The sequence below is a fragment of the Corapipo altera genome, unplaced genomic scaffold (assembly GCF_003945725.1).
Source record: "Corapipo altera isolate COAL_440 unplaced genomic scaffold, ASM394572v1 0, whole genome shotgun sequence".
Taxonomy (NCBI): Eukaryota; Metazoa; Chordata; class Aves; order Passeriformes; family Pipridae; genus Corapipo; species Corapipo altera.
In genome coordinates this window covers 80,831,214-80,844,535 of record NW_020884872.1, presented here as the reverse complement: position 1 = coordinate 80,844,535, position 13,322 = coordinate 80,831,214, and the positions used below count along the sequence as shown (strand labels likewise).

Below are 13,322 nucleotides of genomic sequence, written 5' to 3'. Positions count from 1 at the left end.
CACCCTCTAAACATAATCCTATTTTGCCTCATCAGTTCTGCAACACTGGCCCTTGCACCACCTATTTTATGTACTCTTATTTACACCTCTTTACCAAGACTTTCCACCAGCTCAAAAACTCAGAAGCAAAATGATGTGGAGCAGTGTGTGTAACAAAGTCCATTACGAGCAAGCCCAGGTAGTCAGAGAAGGATGTTCTCCAAAGTTCCTCTGCAACATTCAGCAAACAGCTACCAATCAGTACCACAGTTCAGCCACTGTAAACTACAAGTGACCTCCTCTTATAGCACTTACCAAGATCAAAACGTGACCTCCCCCTATGCAACAGTATTCACATTGACCCTTCTCATTTAGTCCTGTACAGCCTTCTTTTCCACTCGGGTTGTTTTTAAAGCAATCTGCCATATTCATAGTGCTCTCAGAGACTCACCAATGATACATAATACTCCATTAACCCAGCAAGATTAATTCAAGATACCAGCTTCATTCCCTGCTGAATTTTTCCAGAGGTAGAGGTGCTCGTGCATTGGCTAGGTTGTCTTTTTCCTGCGACTCATAAGCACATGGATACAAGTGATTTCCTAACCATAGGTAAAATATATTAAATGCTTAGTATGGCACACCCTTTCCCCCTTCACTCTGTGATAATGACTCACTTGTTCTGCATGTGCACATGTGTTATCACCACTTCTAACCTGGATGTCCTCACTGTTTCTATGCCAGCCATTTTCCAAGACAGTAACCAGATGAGAAAGGTGCAGGAGCGACACCGTGCCATTGCAGACCTTGTCTCCCCCAGCAAGCACGCACGCCTGTGTTTTGCTATTAAAAAGTAGTATCGTAGATCTCACATGGGGCAATTCACTGCTCCCCAAAGCACTGATTTTCCCACACTAAGAGTTCCCGGTATACTCCCTGCCAAATGAAATCAATTTGAGTATCTCATTAAATTAAAAAACATTGCAGATTTTGATCTATTTTTATTAGTCTGCCAGTTGAGCCTTCTGCTCTAATCTGGTTTACTTGACGATTTGTTAGCTGCTCCGCTCAGCCACTTCTCTGCAGAGGCTCTACAGTATTTCAAGAATTTTAGAAAATGCTGGACAACATACAGGATCCTCATCATGGCCTTATCCGAAAGTCAACGAAAATTCCAAACGAGTCCATTTCACAGACACAGCAAAGAATTAGGTTTGCTCAGCTGGGGGAAGGAGAAAAAGGAACTAAGGAAAAACTTGAAAAACATAAATGCTACAAAGGATTACAGTGCAATCTCCTGGAAGATATATTAAAACTCAATACCGTATTAAAATTGACAAAAAAAATTAAGCCCTCCTCTGTTCAGTCTCAACCCTCCAAAGCTCTTGGCCAACCTCTGCATGTTAGAGACAAATTGCTGTTAGATAACCTTTTCTGAACAAGTCTATCACTTATTCTAGTTTATGTTCTGTTTCCTTTGGCAGCACAGCTATTTAAGTCATCCTTCTAATCCAGAGCCTCTGGTAATTTTTCTTTTCTGTTCTATGGCAATTCTTCAAAGCATCATAAAGGCAAATTTAATAAGCACCTCAATTTGTATTCCTTTCTATTTATAATACTGCAAGCACCTGCTGCTGAAATCTAGGCACACATCTATCTTACTCTGTATAGATTGATTCAGATTAATCTTAATAGTTTCATATTTTAGAACAATTTCAAGAAACATTGCTCCAAGCTGCTGGGTAGGTTGGTTGTGGGGTTGTTTCTTTTGGGGAGTTGTTTTTTTATGTTTGGTTTGGGGTGGGGTTTTTTTTGTTTTTGTGGGTTGGGTTTTGAGGGAGTTGGGGTTTTTTTGTCTTTAATGTGGGGATTTTGTTTGTGTTGTGGTACAGTTAGTTCTTCTCCCACCCCCTCATTTTATTAAGATGTTGCTGACCAGCTCTTAAAAATACGATTCATTTTACTTCATTGTTTATATCAGCCACATTTGATATGTGTATTATTATATATTATTTTACTGGAGTATTCAGTTGTTCCCTGAACCCCTAACAGTGGAAGTCAAGTCAGCACTGGGGCCCATGGATGGTTTTGGGAACTGTGCATGTGCAGGGAATAGGTGTTTAAAGGTTCCTGCCTGTGATCCAGGCTTTGAATGTAGAGTTTGAATCATGTATTATTTGACCTTCTCTCAAAACAGGGACATATTAGTTTTTAATCTTATCAAAGTGCTTGTGAACACCAAGTGACAGCTAAGGCTGCACAGTACAGAAGTTAAGTCCTACATCTGACCTTTCAGAGGGGCTGAGGAATCGTGTCCTTAGGCATCTCTTCAGAGTCAGCCTTCCACAGCTTACAGACAGAGTATTAATGGCTGCACTCTGGGCTGTGGACATCCTGGTATCTACAACATCAACACCAACTGCTCTTGCTGTTATTTCATTTAACAAGATGACAGATAGGAAGTTTAATGAGGGGAGGGGGGAAGGAAAAAAGAAAGTTATGATGCAGCGTAAGTAGGTGAGCAAGACAATAAAGTCCAGACCGAAAGCACAGGAAAGCCCCCTCAGCATGCAAGAAAAGCAGGAAAATGAAAAGAAAGACAAACCAGTGCATGGGAGAAAAGCTGTGTGGAAGTGGAATAAAGACTGAAAGAAGTGGAAGAGTCCATCCATCAGAGAAGACAGACATCAATGATCAGCCTCACCTCTTTACTGTGTTTCTTTGCTTTTAGTGGCTGACAGCTGAGGTTTCTACTTCTCATCCATCTCCTACGTACGTATTTAGGTGTGATATAGCACACTCCTCCACAGCCAGTCAGGAGATCTCATGGAAGACTTCACAGGACACTCTGTGGACAATTTAATCTCAAGAGTGACTCTCATTCCCTTAAACTCCTACTCCAGAGGGGCTGTGTGCCTCTCTGCAGTATTTAATATGGGCTTCATAGGGTAGGATTTTAAGTGTTCCCTTTAAAAACATCCATTTTTCTCATTGCTATTTTTATTCACCCCAAATGTGCCAAGATGGCTGTTAACTTCATGACAAAAGACTGTTCATAAATGTGTAAAACAAAGTTTTCAAAACTGTTTTTAACTGCACTTGTTCAAAGATTAAGCAAATGGAAAGGCTCAGAGACACAGAAAAATGTCATTGTAAGGTACTCAGGATTATGCCCCTCCTCTTACTTATCCATCAACAACAAAAGCTCAATACAGCCATTATCTTGAGAATCCATAGATTTTTAATTTTCTATTACAAGCGAGATGACGATACAAATTTCCTCAGAAAATAAACGAGGCACAGAGAGACCTGACATGTCATTTATAAAGAGGATATGCCATGTATCTTTCAGCCTCTGGCTGTAGCTTCCAAATTAGTGTCCCAAAACCTCTGTAACCTTCATGTATTCTCATCTTCTTCCACAATTACTTTTTATCATGTGGGGAGGTTTTGAACTTTTGCAACAGCTACACTGAGTAAATCAGCTATAAGGAGACATGCTATCGATAATCCAAGCTGATAGCTAATCGTGATTTCTAGTCTTTCATGTGAATAGGACAACTTAAAATGGCAAACATTGCTCTATCTACTCATCCATAAATTAGGAGTGACAATAGCAGATTATTACTCATTCACTCAGAGCATTTGTTTGGCCCTGAGAGAACTGGCTTTTTTCCAAGAGCTGGCAAACATTGGTTAATATACACGTAAATGTTTTATTTCTCTTGGAATAAGCAATTTCACAAAGTGAAACACCGAATTAAAGACGACCCTAGTTCTTCTGCTGATGCCTGCCTCAGCTGCAGTGCTGCTGAAAGCCTTTGCAAGCTTTTTCACATGAAGCCAGCAGGGAAAAAGCCACCTTTTCTTTTCAAAGTAAGACAATTTTGCAGTGGAAACATGAAAGCTTTTATATAAATATTAATCACCGCAGTTGTTCTGAAGTTAAGTGGATGGAGACTGGCTTATATAAGGTTGCAGTACTGAGTTGGTAATAGTGAGATGTGCTGAAATGGTTTTGCAAACACTGCTCCAAACAGGCTGTTCCTCAGCACAAGAACTACGGTGCGAGAAGTAGATTAGCAACCCCAGTGTTTAATCTGAGGGTACTATAAAATAGCACTTCACTCCTAAGAGTGAAGAAGTGGCATTTTGTCCTTTGATGTTCTGGTGCAAGTGTAAAGGAAAAGGAAAATGTTCATTTCCTCGAAAACTGCCATTAATTTGAACTGGGAGGAAGAGAGGAGACTAAGAAGAGGGATAGAGGATCAACACAGAGAGGTAAATAAACCAAATATCTGGATAGAAAACAAGACAGTGGTTTCACGGAGCCTCTTACTAACCAGTCCAAAACCTGAATATTCTAAATAATGCCAAGTGTAATGAACCCATACTCCATAGCATGGGCTCTCCAAAACCTGTGGGAATCAACAAGCACATTCTGTGCGTTTCGAGGAGAGGACAATACACAACACCTCCAAAAGGATTGTCAGAACCATCTTTTTCCTACAAAGGGCTAGAGGTATAAGTTTTGCTCATTCACCCTATGATATAGGCCATCAGCCATTGCTTACCCCTCTGTCCAACAGTGAGATTTCTTTTCACAAATTATCCAAGACTTGAAACCAGAATTACAACCAGAAAGCAGATTTTTGAAAAAGGGAAGAGAGAAGCATAACCTTTTATCTACTGTGCTGTACCATATCTATCATCTCACTTTCCTTGAGGGTACGCTGAAGTTTCAGTCAACTGGGGATGCTAACAACAGGTCAGAGTTTTTCATAAACCTCTAGACAGAAATGATACAATATTAATATCTTTCACAATAGCAAGTTTAGAATGAAATACAAAATAAGGTACAAAGCATGGCTAATGCTAACTAACTTGCTGGAACCCACAAGCAAAAAGCATATAAAAATTAAAAAAACCTCCAACCATCGTAACAGCTGCATTCAAAATTCCCCCTCTTTGAGTGAAAGGAAAGAAGGAAGATGAACAAACACTGATGGGAAGCAACTACCAACAGATGACACCTTCAAAAGACAGAGGACTATATTCATATGGCAAGAGCTGATGAAAAGTTCAGTTCCCATTTGGCAACTTGTCTCAGTTGCTACTGCAGAGTTCCACAGGTTTCCACCAGGTCTCTCCATGGGCATGAACTTCTATGGATATGGAAAGGACACCAGGTCTATATTTTATGGAGATAAATACATAAAGGACTACTGACATTAGAATTACTCTTCCTCACCTTCTCCATTTTAACAGGAAAATGATTTAGACTTTACAGGCTATTACATTAACTAAAGCTACTTCTGAAGTATTTTTGATATTTACTTCCCAAAACTATATGTTTCTTTTTTTTTTTACCTGCAGAAAATTACCACTGGAGCAAGCCCACTGACTAGCACTTGACATTACGTTGAAACTTGAACCTAATGCTGCACTTTTCCGTGCTGCTTTCACAGAAAGCCCACTCTCCCTCCTCTCGCCTGCTGCCGCATACATAGCACTTAGAGAGATCTCACAAGGAAACCTGCTGAAACGAAGGGCGACACAACAGAACAAGACGGTGCTGGCTTCAGCTCTGAAGAGGATTTTAAAATTTATTACAGGGTCTCACTTTGACACTCAGTGTTGTACGTGGTTGAAATGAATACCCATGCCTGGCGGAACTGCAAGGGAAGGTGCCTCTATAAAAGGCGACAGCACCATTACCAGATAAGCCACCAGTTAGACATCACTGATTACCACACTGGACAGAGATTTTAACTCACCTAGAGAGCAGACAGCTTATCGGATTTCTTAATGGGCTTCTCTCAGTTTCACTGGGGCTGATGCATTCTGCATATAGGATTTGGAAAGAGATTTTCCCCTGAATAGCACACACCATTCTACTAAAGCATTCTATTATCACCTTGGCTTATGCTTATATAAAATACCGGATGGAAGTTACATGAACAGTCATTAAGAGGTTAATCATTAAATTCAAGATATGCCAGGGCAGCCAACAAAGCTGACCTCTTGAATAAATTGAGCTCGGATAAAGGTAACATTGATTTTCCTAAAGAGGTTTCATTACTTAACTCTAGATTTGTGATTTCTTTTGAGAGTAAGAAGTTAAGAGCTAATCTAAATTTACTATTTCTTTTCTGCCCAAAGAGAAACCAACTCATTTAAAATGCAGACAATATGATGGACCGACCTCCCTTTCATTGTTCTCTCCCCTCTGAGAGACATTGAACTTCCACAGGACTTCAAACCTCAGGTAAGAGGAAGGAACACACAAAAAACCCCTAAAAACTTTAAAATTAAGCAGTTCATCTTTATTTTACAAGCTTTTCCTCCAGCACTTAAAATCCAATGTGTATTTTCTTCCAACTACTCTTATCTCTGTATTGTTCTTAAAGCTTTCCTAGAAAGGAGGTTTTTTTAGCACACAAGTGAGAAACTTTAATTTGATGAAGGGATGGGGACTGATTGTAGCCCAGAGTCAATAAAAAGGTAGAAGGTAAACATTTGGATATGTTACATGATCCCGAGTTTGTCTTTCTAACTCTGATGCTCCTGTTTTCATTTTTTAAAAGGTATTAGAATCAACTAGCTAACTATTACAAGCTATATCATTAATCAAAGACTTATCTCTTCCCCTCCTTCAAGTATAATAAGGATCATCTATAAGACCAAAGTGATCCCAGTTCCCCATTTCCCACAGGTACTGTAAAATATTTACTCAGTTATGTAAATACTGTTTTCACTCACATCTTTAGGAATGTGAAACCTACTTAGATCTATGAACAAATTTAAGAAAAAGCAAGGAAGATGAGAGAGACTAAATTATTAATTAAAAATTGCAAACTGTATATCTTTTACAAGGAAAGGGACAATTTCTTATGCTCCTATTTTGAAAGCCTTGCCTCTTTCATAGTTAAGCAAAGTTTCCCTAAAGCAGGCATCACCTGCAATCATTTGGAATTTTTATGCAAACTATGTTGAAATAAGAAATGGAAAGTCAAAAAAGGATATTTATTTGTGGGATATATACATCCTAGAACCTTGCATGTATTTCTTCAGAGAGCAGGAACAATAAAAAAAAATTAGCCATGAAAAAGAAATAACAGCAGGCAAGAATGTGCAACATGAAAGGCTTTTTGCTTAAGGTCCCTAATGTCTTACAAATATATTAAAATACTGTGTTAGAGCACCTGAATTTCACAGAATTACTTCAGAGATGGCTCCTGTTGCAGCAGTTTCTGCTGGAATATTTCACTCTGGCTGTCAGCCAAATCTTTGCTATGCTGATGCCAAATAAATGATACCCAATTTCAACGACAGATGCTGTTGTGTTGACACATAATTGATACGTTTATATTCAGGGCTCCCTGGAATTCTAAAACAGCAACACTTTATTCACAGGAAATACAACTGAGCAGAATTCAAAGGGACTTGTATAGAGCTGGTGCCGCTACACTGCTGGCATTGTGAGACTGGAGGGATTGCTAACTATGCAGGGTGGTCAGGAACAGTGTAGACCACAAATTTTCCAGGGCAAGGGAAAATACGGAGAGATGGCCCAGCAGTAAAAGTTAACTTGCTCAGCCAGAAACCTACTTGCTCAGAGAAACAGGAAATCTAAAAGTTTTCAACACAAGTTGCATATCCCTTTCCTGCAGAGCTTACAACTGTGCAAGAGATGGAAGTCAGAGAAACAACACAGCACTGAATAACAGATATGTCCATAATCTCCTTTTCTCTTTGACTTCCTTGGTTTCCTAGGCAGGAAACAGATTACCAGCCTTCAAAAATACATTTACCAAAGGTATGTTACAAAGAAAACATTATATACCCTATTGCTTGCATGTTCACTCTCCTATAGACAACTTGAAATAAACTTTCATAAATAGCATTTATTTTGGAAAGCAACTATATCCCTTCTCAAGCTTAACATACCTTTGGCATCTAATGTAATGCTTACAGGGAAAAAAATGCCAATGACATTACAATATATACCTACAACCTGATTTTTTTTCTGTTTTGGTAACACAGCATCATATGTTTTCACACAATGAGTAAAAACATTCATGGGACAGAAATATTCAGCAAAAGGTTCATACCCATTCATTTAATAAGAAAAAAACCCCAGCAACAAATAGAATTTGGCATGAAATATAGCAACAAATAAAAACCATGTGGCAAAGTTTTCAGTCATTTGTCCAGACAGTATATGCTGTTCAACAAACATGCAATGTGGAATATTCTGCCATGATGCTCTTTTTAATTAAAATAAGGTTAAGCTTAAGAATACTTTTGAATTGCATTATATGGGGATTATCAAATACATGCAGTTGAACAGGACTCACTAACTGGAAGTCTTTTCAACCCCTGGGAAATGTATTTTGTTGACTGTTTCTTAGACTGTATTTTAGAACACTGATCACAACCCAGAAAGCTTCTGCAGTGTAATACACTTCTGTTGCTTCTGAGGTCTTATCTGGCTCTCAAATACTGTCTGTGCTTCTCTACCAGCACCACAGGAAAGATTCCTTCCTCCAGTCAACTCTTTCCTTCCTTTATATGAAAAAGGGACTGATGTTAATTCTTCAGACTTTGCACACTGCAGCTCCTTCCTTTAATTCTTCCTCTCCTGTGCTTCTAAGGGTTGCTAAGGGCAAAACTGTCAGAAGACCTCTCTTCACACTGAATCTCTCCTTCAGGAGTGCCCAGCACAGAGAATACAGATAAAGTTATACGGGGGAAAAAAATGCATTTATCATCAAAGCTCCTATCTCTCAAAACCCCAAATTTGTCATTTAGTTCAGTAACATGGGATATGTAAAATATCCAGGTTTATATCCTTGCAAAAGCACAAAGTAGTTGAAAAGGTCAAGGAAGTGCATTAAGTAGGAAAGCTTTAGGGACCAGTGGGTTCTTTTCACTATTCTGAGAGGCACTGGGGGGGGGGGAGGGAACCAAAAATAATCTTTGCCAAAACATATTTAGAAGTTAAAAGCTTAGCACCAACTGCACTGGTACCTTCTTATAAAAACCCCCAAAACATCCCAAACCAACCAAAAAACCCACCAAACAAACAAAAAACCCAACACCAAACAAAAAAAACAACTCTCAAAAAAGCCCATCCCAAAGAAACCGCAGCCCTCACCAAACCCCACTGAAGTTTTTAGTCACAAAGGACAGCTAGGATTGACCTCAGGCATTTGGGCATCCCAGGAACATATACAGAGAATCATAGATTGGTTTGGGTTGGAGGACCTGAAAGATCATCAAGTTCCAAAGGAAAAACATGAAAAAATAGCTAAGCCAGCTGTCAACAGCTTTGATTTACCAGAACCAGTCATGGGGTATGAGAGGGTGGAACACCACAGGCAGACCCAAACTTCCTCACTCCTGTTCAGAGGGGATGAGATGCAAACCAGCTCCAGATGCTGTGCCTGTGCTAAAGAAGGCCAGTCTCTCAATACTGCATTTTACACTGAGTACAGCACCGAAATAAAGCTCGAAGGGTTACAGACAAGATCCTACTCCTCTCTAATTATTTGAAAGAGTGGGCAAAGAAGCGTCAGTCAGTCTGCAAGGCACAGTATAGCTGTACCCTTTTTGTGTTAGGAGGGGCACAATTAGTCCAGGAGGAAATCAATGTTAAGATATACAGACCAACTTGAATATTTCTATTTGTTACTGAATTTGCTCCAAAGATTTATTCCTACAGTTTTCTTTGGGTGTTTGGAACTCCCCTTACTCTGCCATTAAGCACATGTTAAATTTAATAACTTTCTGTTATTAACAAAGGCAACCATTTGAAAAGTCGAATGGATTCTACTTCTATTGGCTTCTACATTTTGTTCTGTTTGGAAACAAAACAGAAAGGTCTCACTTTCTCCCATGCAGGAAGGCAGTGCTATCGCTGGTAGACATGGGAAAAAAAACAATAAAATTATTTTATACAAATATTTCTGTTTCTCTTCCTCACTTTATAAAGCAATTTAAAAGCAAAACAAAAGTGTGTTTGTTGGAGATTACTGTACAATGAGTTCAACATCCTAAATAAATTATGAACAGAAAGAACTAAGTCACTTTCAATTTTTAGAAATATAAAAGACTTAGCAATAGTTCAGGCAATCAGATTTCAGATCAAATCTTACTTCTACAGACAGTTTCCTGTACTGTTAAATATTTCTCTTACAACTGTAGGACTTAAACAATGGAGGGAAACTGCTAGCTCTGCAGACTGAAATAATAATTCAGCAGCAAGAAGCAGCAGCAGGACTTCTGAATAGTGGCATCAAACTCTAACATTAAGGCAAAAAGTTGACATGCAGATTTTTCCTCTATGCTAAAGTACTTCATCACAACTCCAAGTCTCCAAGCCTTCAAACATACTTCATAGATTATAATAGTATAACTACAAGCCTCTCCTTTCAGTAAACTTGAGTGTTTCTGATGCTGTGCAGCATCAACACCGAAACCTCTCAAGCCTCTTCAGACACACACGTTGATCCTTAGTTTCTGTCCTAAACTACTCTGGAGTTTAACTGTACGTTCCTCTATTCAAAGTAGGCTGCATTGTGAAGGTTGAGTTGTTGGCCAGACTCAGCACAGCAAGTGTACTAGTTTGTCCAAGCAGACCTAAATTTGCAAAAACAAGCAACCAGAGGTGAATTTCCTGAACCCTTCTGTGGCATAACTGCAAGCTCAGAGCCATATTTTATACTGGCACCAGTAACGTTCAATAAAAGGCTCTGGGATCTTCCATCTTATTTGTATCATGACAGCCATGTACCTAAGCTGTGCTTGAGAGTGCATTTTTATAACTAAAAGCTGTATCCTGCTCTTTGTTATCCGTCTAGCTGAGTGTCAAAGTACAAGATCTTTCATGATGCAACAATGCTATTGACACATAATTACCAGTAAGCAGCCATGCTAAGAATAAACATTTGAGAGGCAAAACACTTCAATGAGTTTTAATAACAAATTTATGTAACACACCTCCCCTCCAGACCTGATACTAAGCACTGTACCATGGTCAGAGAACTCCTTTCTAAATATACAAACAAAGCCAAGGTGTCAGACAAAATCAAACAGACATTGGGTGAAAAAGCAGTGAGACCAATTTACAAACCCAAAGCAGTCTGAGAAGGAGATGGGATATACATCCTGAGGTTTGGTACAGGTACATCCAAGTCATGATTATCCACAGCTCTACCACGATACAAAGCCCAAAATCAACATGACCCAAACACAAGGGTTTTATACTTAGCAATTAGTAAGGCTCGAGGAGCCTTATTAGAGACTCATTGAAAGAGCCTATCTGAAGGCAGATGGTACTTCCAGTCTTAAAGTCTCTCCAGTCACCTCCTCTAATTTAACTCTTTCCCCCACCCCAAGTTTACCATCACGCAACCACAGCTCTTCAACTCTTTAACTGTAGTACATCTTTACTATTCGTAGCTTTTTTTTGACCTGTCTGTAGAAAAAAAAAAAATCACAGCTACATAAGTGTTTATAAACAAAAGTACCAAGGCAGTACACAGTCACAGTCAAAATGGATTGGATTTGTTACTGCCAGAGTCTAAGGGTTGCCCACGTAAGTAAATACAAGGCCACGTCATTCTGCACTCCCCTCACCACACCAGCTCATTTCAGCCTGGAGAAGTCATTTGTGCCTGCAGCAGAGCAGGCCACATTTCTACTCTTTCTGTGACACAGACACAAACACATTGGTTTAGGCAGAAGCAGCTTTTGCACTGATGCTACTCTTTATTTTCCACTCTTTTTGTGAAATACAGAGACAATTTCTGAGCAAAGTCTTTCAGGAAAGAGCTTTACTCAAAATCACTAGTCCTCTGTCTAGCACAATAAGAGCAGAGAATGCAAATTAGTTTCAATAAAAGCAGCTGGCAATCAATACGAAAGGGTTGGTGTCCAAGTGTAAAACTGGTTCCTCTAAGGATAAGAGTTAAAAGGCGGAAAACATAAGAAGATGAATAAAGGATGAACGAATGTGAACAACATGGGGGGTGCACAGGAGAAAAATCTAACAATGCAATTAAAAATAAAATAAGACAAACTGACAAAGAACAGTTGGGCATAAATAGGAAAGAAAAATACAGATACCTACAGTGCAAAGAAAAGTATAATGAGAAAAGTCTAATGGAAAATGTGCAATCCAAACAAGATAAAATAAAAATCATGAAAGGGATCGGATAAGAGCCAAGCTGGCACTAAGGCTTAGGGCACGAGTTCACGTTCTATCCTGGTTCACAGGCTTTAGTAAGTCCAAAGTAAGTTTCAGCATTCCTGCTACCACACATTTGGCCATTTCGCAAAACCTTGTACACTTGTCTCCTTTGACCTTCTGCTATAAAGCAGAAAGTCAATACCCACCTGAGTGGCTCAGAACCTACCCAGTCTGCATGCAGTCAGACTCCTTTTCTAAATCTGTTTACCTCCAGGTCCACAGGCACCTGCAGAAGACTGAGAGAAGCCCACCCTTATTGTTACTACCTATTTAAAGAAAAAAAAATTCCTCAAGGTTGACACTTTCACTGAATTTCTGTATTACTGTCTCATTTTTATAAGCCCAGTAGAGAATGCATTATGGTCTTGGAAGCAGCCTTCCCTTGCAGCTGCTATAGACAGAGGCAAATAGAAGTGTTGCAGCACTGTTAGCAACCTCCACTCAAAAGAAACCCAAAAATCAAGTGTCTTGCATACTGCAAGTCAGTGTCACAAATCACTTACCCTCCATGTTCCATCTAGAAGCCCAGCTCCAGTTTCTGGTTTTATCAACATCTCCCACTGAATGCTTGGTTAACATGGAACTATGGTCTCTGTCTTGCATGTGCCTTTAATACTACATACGAGCAAACAGGAAGGCAAACAGATACTTTGCTCAGAAGCTTTTTGTCCACAAAGCATCTCAGCACAAAACTACACAATGTAACTCCTTTGACCCCCAAGAATGTAGCCCCCATCAATGAAGTAGCTATTTAAATAGCATACATTTACACAGGGTGGAAAGCGGTGTTTTGTACAAACACATGAAACTGCAGTGGAAAGTCCTGTCACTGCACACTATCTTATTTAGATTAAGTTTTGACCAGCATGTTGATGGACTAGAAAGATAAGTCTCTGTCAAGTTGCTAATATACTTAAAATTACACTTGCATTTTCAGAACTTTAGTACTTTGATAGGGCATGCCCTATATTTTGAGAAATTCTACAACATTTCTAATGACAACAGGCAACAGAAACTTCTGGGTACATTGACATCCAAAAGCGCAGAGCTTGGACATTTAAGAGAGAAAGAAGTGACTAACTTCTCT

General features: G+C 39.3%; 1 protein-coding gene across 6 annotated transcripts in view; it reads right to left on the bottom strand.

Moving 5' to 3' along the window:
• The window catches only part of SMCO4 (single-pass membrane protein with coiled-coil domains 4), a 28,125-nt gene that overhangs the window by 11,251 nt on the left and 3,552 nt on the right, over nt 1-13,322 (bottom strand). The window contains exon 1 of one of the 6 annotated variants that reach the window (XM_027645981.1): nt 5,757-5,861. The exons of 4 other annotated variants lie outside the window; for them this stretch is intronic. The gene's annotated coding sequence lies outside the window, so the exon portion shown is untranslated. Of the gene's footprint in view, nt 1-2,683; nt 2,815-5,756; nt 5,862-13,322 lie in introns of those variants that run through there. One more of the 6 variants, XM_027646062.1, reaches the window with a different exon arrangement.